The 20,416-nt window shown below is 37.2% G+C and overlaps 1 long non-coding RNA gene and 1 pseudogene across 2 annotated transcripts; one reads left to right on the top strand and one right to left on the bottom strand.

Annotated features, from left to right (window-relative positions):
* Positions 1-11,537: 11,537 nt before the first annotated feature.
* Positions 11,538-15,246, bottom strand: LOC112198961 (annotated as a pseudogene).
* A 2,227-nt stretch (positions 15,247-17,473) lies between these two features.
* On the top strand, positions 17,474-19,947 carry LOC112200448. Of its 2 annotated transcripts, XR_005810325.1 has the most exons (4): positions 17,474-17,645; positions 17,891-17,942; positions 18,107-18,143; positions 19,858-19,947. It is a non-coding gene; the product is annotated as an uncharacterized LOC112200448 (long non-coding RNA). The 2 variants fall into 2 exon arrangements; XR_002936312.2 differs by lacking the exon at positions 17,474-17,645 and having other exon boundaries at positions 17,883-17,942.
* The last annotated feature ends 469 nt before the right edge of the window (positions 19,948-20,416 follow it).

Here is a 20,416-nt window from a genome sequence, read left to right as displayed (position 1 = left end):
TGGGTCATAATATTAAAGAATGAAGATGGAAGATAAAGCTCTAGCTTTCATAGGATTAACACAATGTCTTTATCAAGCTGCTCTAGGACGGCAATCCTCAAAGTTTTAGAAGTCAACTTCTTGAAGAACAAACATAACTCAATGATGACATCACGAACATCCTTAGACAAGTATCCACGTAACACAATCGGAAGAAGTCGTTGCAAGATAATATGACAATCATGACTCTTTAACCCGAAAATCCTTGAATCTTTAATGTTTACACAACTAGAGATATTAGATGCCATACCATCTGGAAGTGTCACCGAATGGAGGAACCCATATGCACCTTTTTTCTCTTTTGAATTGAAAGTGTAATATGTCATTGGTGGCTTAATTTGACCATCAACTACTCGAGGGAGTAACTCAAGTTTGATGCCTAATTCTTCCATATCAAGATGAGTCTTATACGAATCTTTTGTCTTGCCCTCAGTGTCCATCAATGTCCCTAGAAGATTATCACATACCTTTTTTTTCTATGTGCATTACATCAAGATTATGACGCAACTTAAGAGTGTGCCAATATGCTAGCTCAAAGAAAATACTATGTTTTGTCCAATTCAAATAATTACCAACATGTTTTCTGTTCTTACCAAAGCATGGTTGCAAAACATTAGCCAATTGTTGAACTACATCATCTCCAGATAACAAATGAGGCTTTAGTTTCCTCTCTACTTTGCCATTGAATGCCAAATTTCTTCGAAACACATGATTTCGTGGCAACCATAGTCGATGATCAAAGTAGACTGTTTTCTGCCAATTTTTCAAGCACAGATGAGGTGTCTGATCATTGCACGTAGGTTAGGCCAATTTTCCTTTGGTACTCCATCCAGACAAATTCCCATACGCTGGAAAGTCGTTCATTGTCCATAATAATGTTGCATGAAGACAAAAGTTCTATATATCCAGATTCAGCATCATATGAGGAAACACCAACATCCCATAATTCTTTTAATTCCTTGATTAATGGTTGAAGAAACACATCGATGTCATTCCCTGGAGACGTTGGTCCAGATATGAGCAAAGACATAATGAAAAATGGATCCTTCATGCATTTCCATGGTGGTGGATTATAAAGGACAAGAAAGACGGGCCATATGCTATAAGAGCTGCTCATATTCTCATATGGATTGAAGCCATCAGTTGATAAACCCAGTCTAACATTGCGAGGATCCATAGAAAATGACTCGTGCTTTGAGTCAAAATCCTTCCAAACTTCAGAATCTGCAGGATGTCTCAAGTCCCCATCATTAATTCGTCCATCCTTATGCCATCTCATATCAAGAGCTGTTTTTTTTAATATAAACAGTCTCTTTAACCTTGGAATTAATGGAAAGTGTCTCAGGACCTTTTGGGGAGTCTTTGTCTTCTTGCCATTGTTAGGCGCATACCTAGGTTCATGACATTTTGGACATTCCTGATTGTTTGCATACTCGTCCCAGAAAAGAACACAATCATTTTTACATACATGGATCTTATCATAATGAAGACCCAAGTCTCGGATAATCTTCTTAGATGCGTAATAAGAAATAGGCTAGGTGTTACCATCAGGAAATGCCTCTTTTAATAACTCTAGCAACATTGTAAAGAACTTGTTGCTACAAGAGTTCATTATCTTTAAGTGAAGCAACTTCACAATAAATGATAATTTGGTGAACTTTCGACAACCAGGATACAACTCTTGCTCTGCATCCCCCATCAATCGACTAAATTAAACTTACTTTCTTCTCTACTATGAGAATGCTCTTGAGACACCCCATCATCAGCAAAAGCACCAGCCTGATATTCTTGTATCATTTCAACTACATCATCAACATCTTCCTCAACATCCTCTCCATTGTCCTCTTCTATTATGTCATCATTTTCCAATTCATCATCAGACTCTTCTTTCCCATGTTTTGTCCACTTAACGTAATGCATAACCATTCCATACGAACATAAATGATCTTCAACTTTGCCTAGAGGTATAGAACGAAAATTGTTACAATTTAAACACGGACATTGGATTAGGTTGGACCCTGGCTTCATGTGGGCAGCAGCAAAATCAATGAATTCTTTCACACCCTTAATATATTCTGGCTTCCCCCTAGTGGCTAGTTGAATCCAACTCTTATCCATCACCATTATAGCTTAGTTCTAGCAATAGACAAAGTAAACCAAGTTGTGAAAATAAATCAAATAAACAAAACATAAACAACACAATTGACCATATTAAGCAACAATATAATGTAAATTAAATCTTCATTTTCTGCAGTTTTTTTTTTTACTTAAATTTTAAATTATTCATATTAATTTAGATTAAACTTATATATACTAATCTCTCAATTAAATAGTTATCGGCAATCATTATTGTAGCCTAGCCTAATAAAATAAAGCACAACTGATGTGGGAAAGACATAGACATTACACACACACAGATATATATATATATATATATATATATATATCTGTGTGTGTGTGTGTACAGAGAGAGAGAGAGAGCTACCACAAGAGCAGCAAAAGATATGTAGCTTCCAATTATTAGAACTCTATTAACCGCACCAATGAATCGCTGACTGCATTTGAAGATGAATTTATCGTCAAGTCTCAAATAAAGAGACGGAGATTCAAAACTACAACATATTTGAAGTTTGTTTCCAAGTAAAAAGAGAAAATGCAGTTTTGGCAACTAAGCTAAATGTAACAGAACATTTATAATCTACTGAATTAGGCCAAGAGATCTTACAATATCTACTATGATCGAAGATGATAAAACACTAGCATGGGTTATGTAGCTACTTATTAAAAGGTAATCATGTGATGGTTCAAGATTTAAGGAAACTTAGAAGTCAAAAATTTGAATGGTGGCCAATTTCCAAATTTAAAGCCAACCATGGCTTTCATTCCGTTCTTTTGGAAAGGAAAAAAATATATATAAAAAGAACTCTAGAATTCTTAGTAAGAAACAATAAACATTCCTAAAAGCCATAGTCAAATAAACATAGTATATATTGATATTAGATTCACCTTGAAGCTCACACCCTCTCAATATTTGCTTCTCACCAAATGACTTATAGACATCTTTGCACTCAATCTGAACATCAGAGTCATCCTCAGGGTCGTACTATGGCTAAATCCTCTGATTTCAATGAATCATGTTGAGACAAACCTTGTTAGCCATAGCTATCATATAACCAATTGTTATCTGCTAATATTGTCACACCCCGAATTTTGAAATAAGGATTCAAATCCGGAACATGACTAATAACAATACAAATAACGTTCTGAATTTTTCTCTCAGAAACAACCACTCCTTACACCTCTTAATATTACATAAACCAAATCCTCAAGCTACTTATTACAGCACACTCTCACCAAATCAAATTGTGAAACTCAAATGAGTACAATTCTCCTCACAAAACAAATGCTGTAAATCTAATACTAAGACTCTAAACCGCACGATCACTGCTCTGATTCTCCTGACCTGTGAGATTACCCGCTACACAATTTGAATCGTGTATCGGGATTTCAACAACACAAACCAGGTGAGCTTGACAGCCCGTATGAGTAAACAAGAAAGAACTGTTGATTGATTTAATTTCAATTATTATAACTCAAGTAAACAATCAACACACTCACAAGGTAACTCCAAAAATCACATAAACATAAAAGTAAGTAATTTTCGGTACTCTCTTTTAAAACTCAACCAACAAATATTGCAACATTAATATGTGAAATAACATTAAAGCAACACATGCTTGATTTTCTTCTCACTAACACCTTCACATATTCAAAATATATCATAGATAGATATTTGATCAATTTCACTAACACCTTCACATATTCAAAATATATCATAGATAGATATTTGATCAAAATAACATAAGTCTTTTTAGTGAATTTTCAGATTAACTGGTAACAAATCACAATTCCATGTGTTAGGGTCCGATGTACTATACCCAAAACACGGGAAAACCAGGTTGACTGGTATCAAATCATAAATCCACGTACTAGGGACCGACGTACTATTCCCAAAGTACGGGTAAGCCGCAGCATACCAAGGACACAACCAAGACATGTATACTCAAAGTAAGCACCCTTCCTAAGAGTATAATAGTGCACTATCTGAAGGGACTAGGGCCCACAGCTTAACAACCACGAAGCACAACCACGAAGCATAACCACGAAGCACCACAAAGCACATTTACCAGTAATTCACTTAAGCACGGGGTTGTTGTAATCACCCGGCTTCACAATTGTACTTTTCAGACATAATCAAATTCACAACATACAATCTTTATAAATTTTAGATTGTAAAAATGTGTATGTATACCCATATAAAGAGACATATTATTTCAAGACAAATCTTTACTTCTTAAAATAATTTCCGCATATTCACAATTGGGCATATAAAATAGCTTTCGCATCACATGATCAACATTTCATTATTCAACAATTAAATGGGAGATTAATAGCTTGAATAATATCCAATCAATTCTCAATCATTTCATCATACCAATCACACGCCAATCAACATATATATTTCACGTAAATATATATATACGTAATCATCCGCTCAGGAATGACCACTAATACCAACTATAGTTCAAGTATAAAAACCGTGAAATTCATTTGTATAATAAAATCATTTTACTTACCTATGGACCGTAGTTGATCAAGTCCATATGATTTAAAACAAATATTTATTCCATAAATATTTTCACACAATTACGACAAGAATAAAGTAATTAAATTTATTCAGTTCGAAATATGAAACACGTGAGGTTTACTCACCTCTAATCCAGCTGCGTCTTCTAAAAAGTCAAATATAACGACATTCCAAACGCTCGTCAACTCAAACCGTCAAGTACCTAATCAAGTATGGTCTTTGATTAGTAAACGAAACACGAAATAAACTTAAACGACGATCCAACGGTTAGATTCTAAAATAAAGACGATCAAACTGTCGGATTCTAAAATAAAGACGATCTAACGGTCGGATTCGAAAATAAAGATGATCCAACGGTCGGATTCGAAAATAAAGACGATCCAACCGTCGGATCGAAATTAAATGATGATCAAACGGTCGGATCCTCACGGATCGCCCTTAGGATCATCCTCCAAAATTATCACGAAGATCTAACGGTCAGATCTTCTTGAATCGTCCTTATAAACATCTCCACAAAATTTCATGAAAATCCGACGGTCGGATTCTCACGAATCGCCTTCCGAATCACTATTTCATAATTATACGAAGATCCAACGGTCGGATCTTCGCCCGTGACCTCACAAAGTCACCGGGATAGTCATACGATCAACATATTAAAATTTGAAGTAAAACCGATGGTCTGATCTTCACAGATCGTAAACCGAAGATAAAACGTAAAAACGTTAAAACGTAAATCCACTATTTATCAACTTTTTCTAAAATAACCTTGTAATATATCAAAACGCTCGTATGGATGTGTAGATCATTGTCCAGATAATATAAACTCAAAATATGGTCCGACGCGCCGCTACAAGCGGTGGTCAGTGAGTGGTCAACACGGCGGTCAACGCGGCAGTCAACCACCTCCGATGCAAAAGTCGTAAACTACAAACTTCTTCAAAATGAAAGGGAGATCAACTTTCATACCTGGAGCTAAGTCTGGTTCGGCCTAGATCGTCCTAGATGAAGCTTTGAAGTTTGGATTAATCTCGTGCGTTTGATCAGATCCCAGATTGAATCAGGGACGTCGAAATCTTCAACTCGTGATCTTTCACTCCACACTCAAAATCGTCGAGCAAGGAGGATATGAGGATGATCAGGGGGAGGAGGAGATCACGAAAATGGGAAGGATCGGTCGAGGTGATGCCGGAAAATAGGTTTTCCGGCCGGGTCCGATCGAGCTCGACTGTGGCTCCTTCGATCCAAGCTTGGGGGCAGCGGCGCAGCAAGACAGTGGCACCAGGCCACTGGGCGGCTCGAGGCGAGTGCAGGAAGGGCCGGGGCCGGGTCCCGGACCGGAGGACGCCGGAGGCCGGAGATATTTCCGGGTCGGGTCGAGCGGTTCGGCCGCGTAGGGAGGAGAGAGAACGGAGAGTTTGGGGGACCAAGTTGCAATTTTGAGAAAATTTCGTCCTTCCGAAAAAATCAGGTTTTCCACCTATTTATAGAAAAATCTCAATTTTCAAATATTCATAACTTATTCATACGAACTCCCAATATTGCGTTCCACATATGCACGCGATCGTATCGACGAGCTCTACAACTTTCATGAAGGAAATTTTCCCAAATTCCATACGTATAAAAAGTCACTTTTTGAGACCCCCCCTAAATAACGTTCGATTTCGAAAATAAAATCGTTCGAACTACTTCCACAACTTTTCCAAGCTTCGTACTCGCTCCTAATACCCAGAAATCAATTATAAAAATCCACAGAATTTAATTTGGATTTTTCGGGGTATTACAAATATAATTATCAAAATAGGCTCATCCAACATCACCAATGCAACCAAGCACAAACCGCAGTTTAGAAAACAAGTTGGTATAAAAAAATTAAAAACAAATACATCAAAAGAAATGTGTTAAACGACATGCAATAAAATTAACCTTTGTTATTTGAACTTATAACATAACCTTTTGATTGCAGAGGACATCAACCATAACTACAATTCCCCACATATGGGTTAAGGTGATAATAGTATTGCAAGTCTAGCAGCAAAGAGACAAGTGATTCAATCATAATACCAGTTAAACAAAAACAATATAATTGACAAACACCACTAACCATATTTAAGTTTAACTGTTAATGAATACCATATAAGAATAAAAAATGGTTGCTCATATATAAACAAAGAGTACGAAATCAATCATGGGAGCAGCACTTTTTGTTATTTTCTTATAACCAACCCAACCTTATTTAGGGGACTACTTAATTAGATCGATGATGCTACTCTCATTTGGAGACAATATAGAGACTAGAGAGGGCATTGGTAAGAGAAGGGACACAATATAAAGTTCATGCTCTACTTCTAATATCACCAGAACATAACAAAAAAAACAAAATTTTGGTTGTAAAAGGAGGCTCACAAGCTGTGTGGTGGGTTTCAAAACTATGGACCAGTCTCTTTTGGAACATTCTCCTTGGTAGCTGAAAATGCATTAAAGTATCATTGCTAGCAGAACTCAACATCTGAAAGGGTCTTGTTAAGAACCTCAACACAGACATTTTTCCATTATTCATCTGTTGTGATATTTTCAATGCAGTTAAGGCATGTCAGGATTTCAGACACAGCCATGTTTATCAGCTCTCACCTGTTGGTACTTTCTATTTTGTCAAGCCCTGCTTTCTAAGTGTAAGGCACCGGGATTATCTCATTTAAGCTAAGTGCAGAATATTCCTGAATAAAGCAAAACCCAAACAATTATCAAGATAGATGGCTGTACCCTTTACACTTAGATTATGAAGTATATCATACTATGAAAACTCATTTCAATGACATTTTTCAACTTGACTTACTATAAAACTCAGTTCAATTAACTTTATATAGTTTCCAATATAGCTTGGTTACGGTTATTTTTGATAGCACTTTCTACAAAACTATTACTCCATTTTCATTTTACAACAAATCAACCATGTAAGGATGATAGACTTTAACCACTACTACAAAAAGTTAATCACACAACAAAACAGAAATCATCTGTTGTGTGTTTAAGTAAGCTCGATTGCACAACGGTATTAGGGATATTCTGTTGTGTGAATGTCAACAAAGTGATAACTTTTTTATGAAAACTACATTGCACAACGGAATTCAGTATTGTCCGTCGTCTGAGTGTTAAAAAATTTAGCGGCAGATTTCCATCCACTTCGGAGTCTTGGTTGGCTCTTGAAATGCTAAAATTTGGCCTACTAGGTACAATGGGTTTCATTATTTCCGTTGTGTGATTGAAAAACTAAGCACCAAAGTTTGAGTAAGCTTGCTTGAATGTCTTCCCCTAGATACGCCTAATGTAAGCTGTGGTCATCAGACAACAGATTCAAGCTATTCTGTTGTGTGAAGTAGAAACATAGGCAGCAACATTTTGAGCCAAAGTGCTATAGGCGGCATGTTTCCCTCCATGCTTCCACATTTTGAATTTATGTAGTGCATCATACGACAGTTTGGTGAGGTTTCTGTTGTGTGAGTAACTTCAAATTTTTTGCTAGGTTTAATTGCCATGCCACATCGTGTCCAAAAGAAAAAAACAAAGAAAACAAAACCTAGCTAGCTAGCTTCTCGACCCTCTCAACCCTCTCTCTAGACATCAGTTTTACAATAGCCTCCACGAAACCTAGCCTCTCTCTCTCTCTCTCTCTCAGTCCTCTCTCTCTCTTTCGTGAACCTCTCTTTCCATCAAGTCTAGTCATCTGCAAACATTTAATGATGGCCAACAAGATTGGACTTTGCGACTCGACTCGTTCTCCAACTAGTTTCGGGGGATCTCGAGCCTCTGGTCGTCGCCGTCGAAGACCTCTACATGCAGCAGCAAATTCATTCCGTGTCAGTCGTCGTCCAAGCTCAGCTAGTTTAGGCTGAACGACAAGGCGTCGCCGGTGAAGGACGGTGGGAAAGAGGCCTACTCAATCTGGCTATTGAGATTAGAGCTGTTTGGGTCTAATTTCAATTCTTTTCTGCTCCTGCTGGTGGCGTTGCCAATATGGACGGCGGAAACATTCTGGGCCCAACTTCCCAAACCTTAGTGCTCCCAATTCTTCCACCATGCCATGGACGCGGCGTAGTTGGGCCTGGGCTACTTTGATATGGCGTCGGCAACACAATCAATGTTAGTTTCTGCACCTCTTGCTCTTACAAGTAATTCTCTTTCTTCTTTGTTTTACTGGGTTTATTTCTTTGTACTTATAATTCAAATTGAATATTGCAGAGATGAAACCCCTCAGATTTCGGTTGAGTTCTTAGAGGTGGCAATCATATCAATCATTTTCCTCAAAGGAATTTATCCTACAGGTTTGCTTTATTCTCATTCAATCACAAAGCCCAGTTCTTGTTTTTGGTTTCTGGGAAAATTTTTGGTATTGGGTTTGTGATTTTCTTCCATTATTTGGGGAACCTAGAAAGGAAAACCATAAAAGCCCATGTGTATGAGGGCTTTAATGTTTGAAATTGCTTGGTTTTTGGGTTGAAAGTGTTGTTGAGAGAAGGAAGAATATGAATTTGGTTGTTCATATAGCTCGACACCTTGAGCTCAGAGATTATATCCATTCTGCTATCTCAGGACTTCTTCCTTTATAAAAAAGGTGAGTCCTTCGGGAACAAATTCCTTTGCTTTTTTTTTTTTGTAAGATATTGTCTTTTGTAATGAGACGTGTTGTGCTGAGTTCCGCTTTCTGTGACGAGAAGGTCTAAGCAGCCAACAAGCTTGTTCGAAATTTCGAATTGGAGATTGAAGGGTTGCAGACCAAATATTGTTTGGTCGAAGAAATAATTTCAGATTTCGATGTCTACGGTTATATATCTATCCCAGGTCGCTAATCAATCCAATCTTCAGGTATAAAACTTCCCTTGCATTTTTTTTCTTTACTTTATTTTCTCTAGATGAATAGGGAACTGAGAGAAATATATTTTACTATCATCACTACTACAAAAACTGCATCACACAACGGTGGAAATCTGTTGTGTGATGTGGACCATGTCTGTCGTCTATCTCGATGTTGTGTGATGAGCACACTCACACAACGGTGTTTCACCGTTGTGTGAATATCATAGACACAACGCACTGCTTAAATCCGTTGCACCAATTTTGCGCACGCCAATGCCAGAAATTGGATGCGGCGCATTCAATTGTTGTGTCGATGTGGTCAGACGACAGAAGTAAGTAGAGACCGTTGTTGGTTAACTTCTCACACAACAGATAAATGACACTCAGACAACGAAAGTAATACTATACTGTTGTTGGTTAACTCATCATACAACAGAAAAATATGGAACCTGTTGTGTGAGTACTAATGAGACAACAAAATTTTATAGGGACCGTTGTGTGATTTAGCATTAGGCAACCGATACCTATTTGTTCAGTTATGTGAGTAAGAATGAGACAACAAAATTTTATAAGGACCGTTGTGTGATTTAACATTGGACAACTGATATCTATTTGTTCTGTTGTGCGAGTATTAATGAGACAACAAAATTTTACAGGTATCGTTGTGTGATTAAAATTAATTTGTTGTGTGATACGATATATGTGTATTCATACTACGTAATATAATTGATTGTTATTTAATTATATTTGGTTCTTTACCTGAAATATTTGCACAAAAATAATGCACAATATATTTGCACAAAAATAATGCACAATAGCATTCATGTATCCATCCATACCATAAAACCAAAAAGAAGACATTCTAACTAGCTTGATGGTTGCTGCATCCTAGCTAGTTACAATGAAAGATAGCAAAAGCTGATACGATATCATTATTCCAAAAAATACACATGCTGCCACTATTGCATTCAAGTGCCTTCTTCCCACTCGCTAGCACTAATGCAGCTGCACCATCACTGTCCAAGAGAACAACAGAACCCCTTACGCACTGTTAAAAATATGAGACCAATATGAGAAGTACCCAAGAAGAGACACACACACACAGATAGCATTATGATAGAAGCATTGCCAGCAATAACTAACCCCCATAATATAAAGTAAAAAATAAAAGAGATACTCAAATGATGAAAAGCAAATAAGTAACCCCCTATAAACACATATGTATCGGAAAACTATAGACACACATATATAGAATCTAATCTAGAGGGGGAGAATGAGGCTAGCAAGGTTAACCTAATTAATAAACCTATATCCCTCAATATATGCATAATGCTAGTTCTACATAAGTTTCATCTAAAAATATTTATATAAAAACTGAGTAAGCAAAAATATTTTAGAAAATTGTAATTAATTTGTTTGATGAAATGTGTCAATAAGCATAACCCAAACAGATCCCAATTTTGTTCATAAATGGCTCTGTAGCAAACAAAGAGAAGAAGCAACAGTTTAACTTAAAAGTCCAAAGATAACACAACCATTCTTAGAAGAATCAGCTCTCGTCATTCCAAAACCATTCATGTATGAAAATATCTTCAAGACTGCTTTCCAGCTTTATTTCATTTAGTTCCACCATAGTTAGTACTGTATGCTCACTTCCGTGTTCTTATGCAAGCCAAAAACAAAACAGTTAGCCTAACAAGTACTGAATGGTATCATTGTTTCCAACAGTTAGCCTAAGCATTACAGTAGCAGAACAATGAGCATATAGAAGTACCCTGATATGCAGAAGTAGCAGAACAATGAAAAAACAATTGGCCGTTACATACGTTGCATCATAGAAACATCAAGTCAAGCTCCCGATACGCAAAAGAATAAATCAATTATGTGAAATTTCATGAACAAAATATTAAAAGCATACTTGGTCACAGGTCTTAAACAAATTAGAAATTATACAAGCAAAAGTACTGGCATGAAAGATAATATCTCAAACAAATCTTACCTTGTAAAAGTTCACAAGAGTCTTTGCATCATTTTCACATTCTCTCCTTTCCAACTACTGCAAAAGGAAAAACAAAATGTATCAATATAATTCCTATACGATGGCAATATATGCACATAAACATGCAACACTCTTTTCATGAACAGATAGGAACAAAGTGAATAAGGCCTAACAGTTGTTAAATAGGTATACTGCACATTTTCATCTATCTGCAAAACCTAGAAAAATTCAAAGAGAAAAAAAAAAGAATACCCAGAAAACCTGAGATGACAAAGATCGATGATAAAGAAGCTAGCATACCTTCGTTGAACAGTAAACGAGATGATGAGCAGCCAAGACGAATGCCTAAAAGCAACAAGCATTACCAAAACGCAGTGCCAAGATGAACAACCACAAACACCGATTCACAAAATCCAAAGATTGAAGAAGTCCAAAATTTCAAGAATCAATAAATCCCTAAATTCCAATGCTTCAAAGAAGTAATTAAACCCATTTTAGAAAAGACCCACACCAAATTCATGAAGAAACGAAAGAATCTGAGGTCTACCTCAATGATGGACTCGGCGCCGGTGAAGAGGAATCCAACGAAAAGAAGCAAGCCTACTGTGCTCTCTGCTGAACATATCGAGTGCCTGAAACAACGAAAAGAAGATGGTGTAGGCAGTATATCTGCTTTAGCAGTAAACTTGTCATATCTCAGGCATTACCTGATACTCATAAGCCCCAGGAGCCTCAGTGCTTCCAGCTAAGAATGTGTCCAAGGGTTAAAGCCTTGACAATGTGTCCAGAATTGGAAATTCCACCATCATTTCATGACCTCCTTGGTTCCTCTAGATAGACACTCATCTGCAAGATGCATCCAAATTTGGTCAATTTGGAAAACTACGCAAGTCCAACAAGGCAGAACATACCAGCAACTAAAACAATAATAATAATAATAATAATAATAATAATAATAAAATTAAAATAACCCTCTCTCTCTCTCTCTCTCTCTCTCTCTCTCTCTCTCACACACACACACACACACACTGTCACATTGGTATAAATTACTTCAATTTGTAGTTCTATACAAATGGATCTACTGCATGTATAGCACAAAAACACACTGACAACAGAGAAACCAAAAAAAGGAAAGAAAAAATAAATATAGCAATTATTGGTAAAAGTAACAAACCTCACTATAAACACATACTGCTTTATTGTAGCAAGGAACTCCTTGACTCCTCCGTTGTAGAAGTACAAAGGGGAAATCGGAAGTCCTGTAAGACTTCATTTCAGACCATAAATAGAAATAGAAACAAACATAGAAGAGTACATAGGTTCAAATAGAAGCCAAAATAGATCAATTAGCAGAACATAGGTACCTAGCAGAAGAAATACTAAATTGATGATGAACTTAATAGAGTATGTTTAGTGAAAGTGAAGCTAAAACTAAGTGGAATAAGAAACAACCAATCGTTCCTATACACTTAATATCTTTCTTTATTTCATTCTTAGCATAGCTAGTCACTTTCTTATAGGGTATGCCCAAGGTACTGTTTTTATAGTGTTCATTGTATCTGAAATGAATCACTAATAACAGACTTAATAAGGCTATGGAATCTTGGGCTAGAGCATGAGTTCGTTTCTTCTACTTAGCAGACCTACTCCCAACTAGGTAATATGGTCTAAGAACCCCTTATAGTATAAAAAATTCTATCTACACCACCACAACCAAAAACCAAATTCAACAAAATTAATACAGTAACAAACAAAAAAGAACTCAAACTAAACAATTAACCAAGTCCAAAGCTCCAGAACCTTTCTCAAAAACCCTAGCTTTCGAGTTTTGCCCTTTGTACGAAATCCACATCTACAATTTACACCAAAACCAAATACATAAACAAAACTCTTCAAAAACAATAACAATTTCATATCCAAATGATCATAATCGAACAATTCATACCATGAACAGAGCAGTATATCTGCTTTAGCAGTAAACCTGTCATATCTCAGGCATTACCTGATACTCATAAGCCCAGGAGCCTCAGTGCTTCCAGCTAAGAAGCTTCCCATCATGACAGTAGAAGCCCCAAGGGTTAAAGCCTTGACAATGTGTCCAGAATTGGAAATTCCACCATCAGCAATGACAGGCACACCACTTTGTGAAGCAACAGATGCAACCTTGTAAACCGCAGTTGCCTGAAACATATTGCCAACATAAAAAAAACCTTCAGTACAAGAAGGCATAGCTATCACACGATCCACACTTCTTCACAAGTTAAGAATGGAATTATAGTGCTATAAATTACACACTGCAGGGTTTCAAACCTTTGGTTAAGTTCTATGCTGGCATAAATATCATAACAAGAGAGTAAAGCAAGCACCAATGAGCGAAAATGCCATTAATTAGACAAGTCCTCGGTCCAATGTTCATCCACTAATAATCTAAACAGTCTAATCAAACTCTACACATCTCAAAACCAATACTGGAACAAACAGAATGCATCTTTATACCTGTCCCCTGCCGACTGCGTAAACCTCTTGAGTAGTACAAATGGAGCCAGACCCCATCCCAACCCTCAACCCATCAACACCAGCCTGAATCAAATTATGTGCCTGACTCACAGTCACCACATTCCCACCAACCACATCCAAATCTGAGTACATTTTCTTGATGTACTTGATCATCTCAATTTGATAAATGGAGTTCCCTGTGAGCTATCCAAAACCACCACATCAATCCCAGCCTTCACCAACTCCTCCAATCTCTCCTTATCCGACTCCCTCGTCCCTATCGCCGCCCCGACCTTCCACGACCCGACCCCCAACTTTGGGTACCCCTTGTTCCGCTCCACGTCCTCCTTCCCCACAACGTCGACAACCTCGTCGTCCCTCACCATCGCCGCCACGTCACGGCCTTTCTCCGCCATGAACTCCTCAATCTTCCCCAAATCGGAGCTCCAAGGCAAAACCATGTCCTTACAGCTGACCATGTAATCGTAAATCTTGACCTCCTTGTCTGCCAGCTTCACCCAATCGCGGCTCGCCATGTAGCCCAAAAGCTTGGAGTTGGGGGCGCCAGACTCGGTGACGAGGACGTAGGGATTGGCGCCGTGGTTGAAAACGTCGTCGTTGTGGATGCGGTCTCCTCGGGACATGAAGACGGGGGCAGAAAGGAGGGGGACGCGGCGGCCCTTGACGGATCTGACCATGGCGGCCTGGTCGGAGGAGGCGGCGTTGGAGTGGAGGATGCCGATGCAGCCGAGGGCGGCCATGGAGACGGCCATGTGGGACTCGGTGACGGTGTCCATGGGGGAAGAGACGCAGGATAAGAGTAGATCGAAGGAGAGCTAAAGAGAATTGGGGGTGGAGTTGGTGAATATGAGGAACAGTGACGAGAGAGAGGGTCGAGAGGCTATTCTGAGGGTTGAGAGTCTGTATGTCGAGAGAGAGGGTCGAGAAGGTCTGAGAGCTTTTGTTTTGTTTTCTTATTTCTTTTGGACACGATGTGGCATGACAATTAAACATAAAAAAATTCTCAAAGTCACTCCCACAACAGAAAGCTCACCATCCGTTGTATGAGTGCACTACATAAAATCAAAATTTGGAAACATGGAGGGAAACATGCCTCCTACAACATTTTGGCTCAAAATGTTACCGCCTAAGTTCCTTCTTCACACAACAGAATAGCTTAAATCTGTTGTCTAATTTCTACAGCTTGCGACATTCAAGTAAGCTTCCTCAAAATTTGGCGCCTAGTTTTCAATCACACAACGGAAATCTTAAACACCATTGTGCCTAGTAGCCCAAATTTCAGATTTTAAGAGGCAACCAAGACTCCAGAGTGGAGGGAAATCTGCTGCTAAATTTTCTAAGACTCAGACAACGGAAAATACTTAATTCCGTTGTGCAATGTAGTTATGATAAAAAAGTTATCATTTTGTTGACATTCACACAACAGAACATCACTAATACCGTTGTACAATAGACTTTACTTAAACACACAACAGATGATTTCTGTTCCGTTGTGTGATTGGTGTTGTGTGATTAACTTTTTGTAGTAGTGTGCATTGTTTTGACAGATTGAAAATGAGTATGGACCCATGGAATACGAAATTGGTGCACCAGGTAAAGCCTACACTGACTGGGTAGCTCAAATGGTTGTGGGATTAAACACTAGTTTCCCCTGGATCCTGTGTAAACAAGATGATGCCTCTGATCCTGTTGTAAGTCCGCCTGACTTTCATCTTTCTTAATCTTTTACTTGTCATGTTCTGGAATCCATTTGTGGATGGCGTTCATGTTATCTTCCATCTTCTTAGTGGGGTTGCTACTCAATGGTGTGTCTTCATAGAGATCGTCATGGTAGACATGAATAATGATTCTTCTTTGCACATGGTTGATCTTTACTCTCTCTCTCTCTCTCTCTCTCTCTCTCTCTCTCTCTCTCTCTTCTGTTGGTCATATTGTCATTACTTATTTATCTTTTCTTGGAGGTTTTGTTTTGCAATGATTGAATGATAGCAAGGTCTTTTTGTTTTGATTATGTGCTTGGATTTGTAGTGCTGTAGGTATACATTACTAAAGCCTTTTCTCATATTAGAGATCTGGAGATGCATTCAATTTGGACTGAAGCCTACTACTACTGGATGGTAAGAAGACACACTGAAGCCTTTTCTCTAATAAGGGCTATGATGGAGCAGCTGCAGATGTTTCGTCTTGTGGGTACTGGTTCATGATTTTTCGCCGGTTTCCTTTCACTAGGATGTACGAGCTCTCTCCGTTGCCTCTAACGAGGATCGATCTAAGAGCATTGACTGGCGGTGGCTTTGTTCTCTATCTAGATCTGAATCAGATGGTATGCTGGAGGGTTCATTCAAAATCCTTAATTGTGTGCGTTTCAAATATAATTGATTTTTTTAATGTTAAAACCGAATGAGATTCTTTTCTTGTGTCAATTTTTGAAAGTTGTGTATCTTGTTTATAAGACTTGATGAATTGATGATATTTGAGAGTAGAACAGTCGTTGACATGTTACTGGTTTTCTTTGAAATTTGCAGGTATTTGAGCAATTATGGTTCCAGGTAACCCCTCTGTTCTTCTCCATTTAACTAATTTGGTTTCCCAAATTGCACAGTTTTTTTCTTTTTCATGTCGACGGGCTAATGTATGTATAATCTCTTTTTTAATACGTTGCCCATGGGCTATTGTAACTCCTTAATTGTAATACTTTGGTTCTGGTTTAGTGGTTGATGCTAATATAATTGTACTTTTTCTTTTTTTTTTCTGTGTGGTGATTAAGCATTTCTTCTTTCCTTTTTTTTTTTTTTTGGGGGGGGGGGGGGGGGGGGGGGGGTGGGGGGGGTCCTGAATAGGGTAGTGGTAAACAATTCTGGTGAGGAAGAAAACAAGGAAAAGACAGTGGTTATCTAAAGCTTGACTTGTACGAGAATTATGTTATCTAAAGTTGGGTTACTGCATATTTACCTCACTAGCAATCTAATTTCATGGTATAATTTCTTCATTTTGTTTATGTTTTTACTAGCCTTTCTGTTTATACTTTTGAAGTATGTCATTAGTTATAATATCAGTTGTTAGGGATTCTGCGTAGTGCTTATTTACTGGGGGTAGATGCCATGGATAATTGTGTCATTTGTTTATTTTGGATTTCATAGTGGAATGGATGCTAAGGCCGGGTTACTACTTTTTCTTTTCATTTACAAATGCATTAGAGTTATCTGTTTTGTTCTTGTTCGTTATTGTCTTCGCTATTGTGATGTGAGATCAATATATTCTAAGCTGCAGCATAACATAATGTTTGCTATAGTCTCTACCTAATTTCATTTTTCCTGCAGCTTTGTTGTTGGTTGGGAATTGCGGGGATCAGCTGTGTTTAAGGTAAGCTTATTTGTGGTGAATACTGTTTGAGTTTTTGATTCATGGTTTACTTGATTTAGTGCTGGATGTGTTGGATGAGGAATTTATATATGTTTGAGGTCTCGAATATATAAATTACTGATTATATAAAGTTCTGAAATCAGTAATATCAACTAAATAGAAAACTATGCTCAGGATACTGCCGCGAATGCTGGTCTACCCGTTTGGAGATTCAAGTTTATACAAGCAGTATGTGAAATCTCCCTTTTGGCATAATGATTGTATGGCTATAGTAATATGATTCTCTAATGGATAGTTTATATTTTCTTAAACCGTTCAAAGCACAAGATATCACTTTGAGAAAAAAGTTCATACTTTCTTTAAAAAGTGATATCTTGTGCTTTGAACAGTTCAAGGCCTATTGGCAATGATGTAATTAGCATTTATTTGGGAACAACTAATTGCCTTTGTATTGTTTTCTGGAACTCAAGCAGGTATAGGCTCCGGCAGTTCTTGTAACTCTACTTGGTGCATTGAATATAATGGGTAAGTTTTAGATATGTTTGAGGTCATTTCTGTGCTAGTTTATTATGGAAGGTAGTTTTTTTAGTGACTTTTTTAAGTGTTTTGGCTCAGTATATCAGTTTGAGTTTCCTTGTTCATATTTATAAGTATTGTGAGCTATGGATGTGATTTGGTTTGCTGTGCAGGGATGACTATTCTTGTTATGGATAATCCTCTGGAAAGGTATAATTTTCTTGTGAGATAAGTTGTTATTTCAATTATATGAGCATGTGTCACTTTCACGAAATTGGATATTATAGTTCAAATGAGAGAGAAATGATTTCTGACTTACATTTTTCATGGAATGTTTACAACCCATATTGTTGGGATTGCTATAGGTGTAGAACAAATTAGGGGGTTGGAAAAATAATTGAAAGAGTACCATCTAATGTTCCCAAGTTCATAAGGAGAGGTATTTTCCCCATATGACTAACTTGAATCAAAGTCCCTACTCTCTAGTGGCAATGTATGATCATCTTGTGGTCAGTTCAATATGCATTTTTCGTTTTTCATGTTAACATAATTTTGTATTGCTTTGGTACTATTAAGATATGTAATCTGTGAGATTATAATGATAAGCTGTACCATGAGTTTAACATGTTGAAAACTAATGTCACTTCTTCAAACTATTTTCATGATCATTTCCTCAACATAGTTTCCTTGGTCTGAAGTCTCAACATACCCTTCTTAACAATTCGATATTTAGTATACTAATATAGTAATGTACTAACATAGTTTCCAGTGTTTAGTTTTTAGTTTTTATTTTATTTACCATTCCATTTGCATTGTCCTGCTTCCTCACTTACAAGAGGGTTATCTTGTATATATATTTTTGGCAGTGTTTTGTATAGCTGCTTTGACTGTGAGACAAATTGTAGTTGTCAACTGTGATTAGAAGCTTGACTTCAGCTGCCAAATGATTGGCATATGACAAAGATATCATGTATTTCTTACCTTGCAGACTGATATAAATTTAGTGCTTTTAGATTAGCTTTGTAGAATGATATTAGTGTTTTTTTTAGTAGGTTCAGAGTTGAATATATTTGTTAAATCTTTGTTTCTAAGATTGTCTTTCTGACTATGTATTATATGATTGCAGATATGATTACAAGGTGATGGGAGTTCAAGTTCAATCTTCTTGCAAGGGAAGGAGAGGGCTGGAAATTCTGAGACATTGAGTCTAAAGCTAGGAAGTGACATTATTTTGACTGAAAAGGTTAGAAAGTTCTATCTCTCATATAAACATTGTTTTGTGAATTGAAGGCTTAAATTAGAAAGTTATGTGCTCAATTTGTGGGTCAGTTTGGATTTGAAGTGATTTTAGGGTTTGCAATTGAGTAATTGGTGAGCAAACGATATGAGTTTGAGAATTTGACTTCATGAACTCTCATTATTCTGAATTCAATTTTACTTGAAATTATAGAAACTGCAATCTGCTTCAGAAAAATTAGATAGGATTGGTTGAGTGGCACAATGAACATTTTATTGATAGACGATCTTGCTTTTATTTTGGTTATACCTAGTCTGGTTTATAATGACTTCTTGCATAATCTACACTAATATAGACTGCAAGAAAAGTTCAACTTAATTCAAGTTGCAACTTCACTTCATTCGGATTCTGATTCTTTTGTGGATGTATAAAATGAATAAGGAGAGAATATGTAGCCTTTGCTGTAATTCACCACCTCTTTTGTGTTAGTATCAATGGATTTACTGCATAACGTGATGACTTTGGGTTCTAGTTATTCATCTATATGCTGTGATTGTCATTCATACAGTTGTTAATGTCCTCATTGCATACTAATATGTTGTGTTCTTTTTATCTGGACTTGGGTTTATTTTGATGCTAATATTGATATTGAATTGGTTGGTTGTGTGTGCAATGTGCAATGTGCAGTGATCCTGTGCAATCAAAGACTGCGTTTGTTACGTTCAAGGATGCCAAAGCTCTTGAAATCGCACTCTTGTTATCGGCTCTTGTTCTTGGTTTACATACTCTTGTTCTTCATTCCTCTGGAAAACCAACCCCTTTGGTACTGTATCATGCTCTTCTGCTACAATATATGCTAACTCGTGAAGCTTTACAATAAGCTTGGAGGTGATGTAAATGAGAATATATATAGTGCACAGGTTGCTTGATAAAATGGCACAAGAAGGTTTTGTTGAAGCGAAAAGATATTTTATCAGCTTTTGATTCATGTGTAGCTAGCTAGGAATGCTTTATTGTTTGGTACATTACCTAGTCACTTGAATGTATGGATGTTTGAAAAATGGTAATGGAATGATATGGATTTGAGTACTTTTTATGTGGTAATTACTGTCCAATATTTAGTCTTACAACACAATGCAAATCAATGTGTTGTCTGATTGTAAAAGAGTTCAAAATTGAGGCTTTTCCTACAACAGTCACTAGTTTGTTACCCAATTTGATTACAACATTCACACCATAGCCAATC

The sequence above is a fragment of the Rosa chinensis genome, chromosome 4 (assembly GCF_002994745.2).
Source record: "Rosa chinensis cultivar Old Blush chromosome 4, RchiOBHm-V2, whole genome shotgun sequence".
Classification (NCBI taxonomy): domain Eukaryota; kingdom Viridiplantae; phylum Streptophyta; class Magnoliopsida; order Rosales; family Rosaceae; genus Rosa; species Rosa chinensis.
The sequence above is the reverse complement of the archived record's forward strand: the minus strand, read 5'-3'. Positions and strand labels throughout refer to the sequence as shown.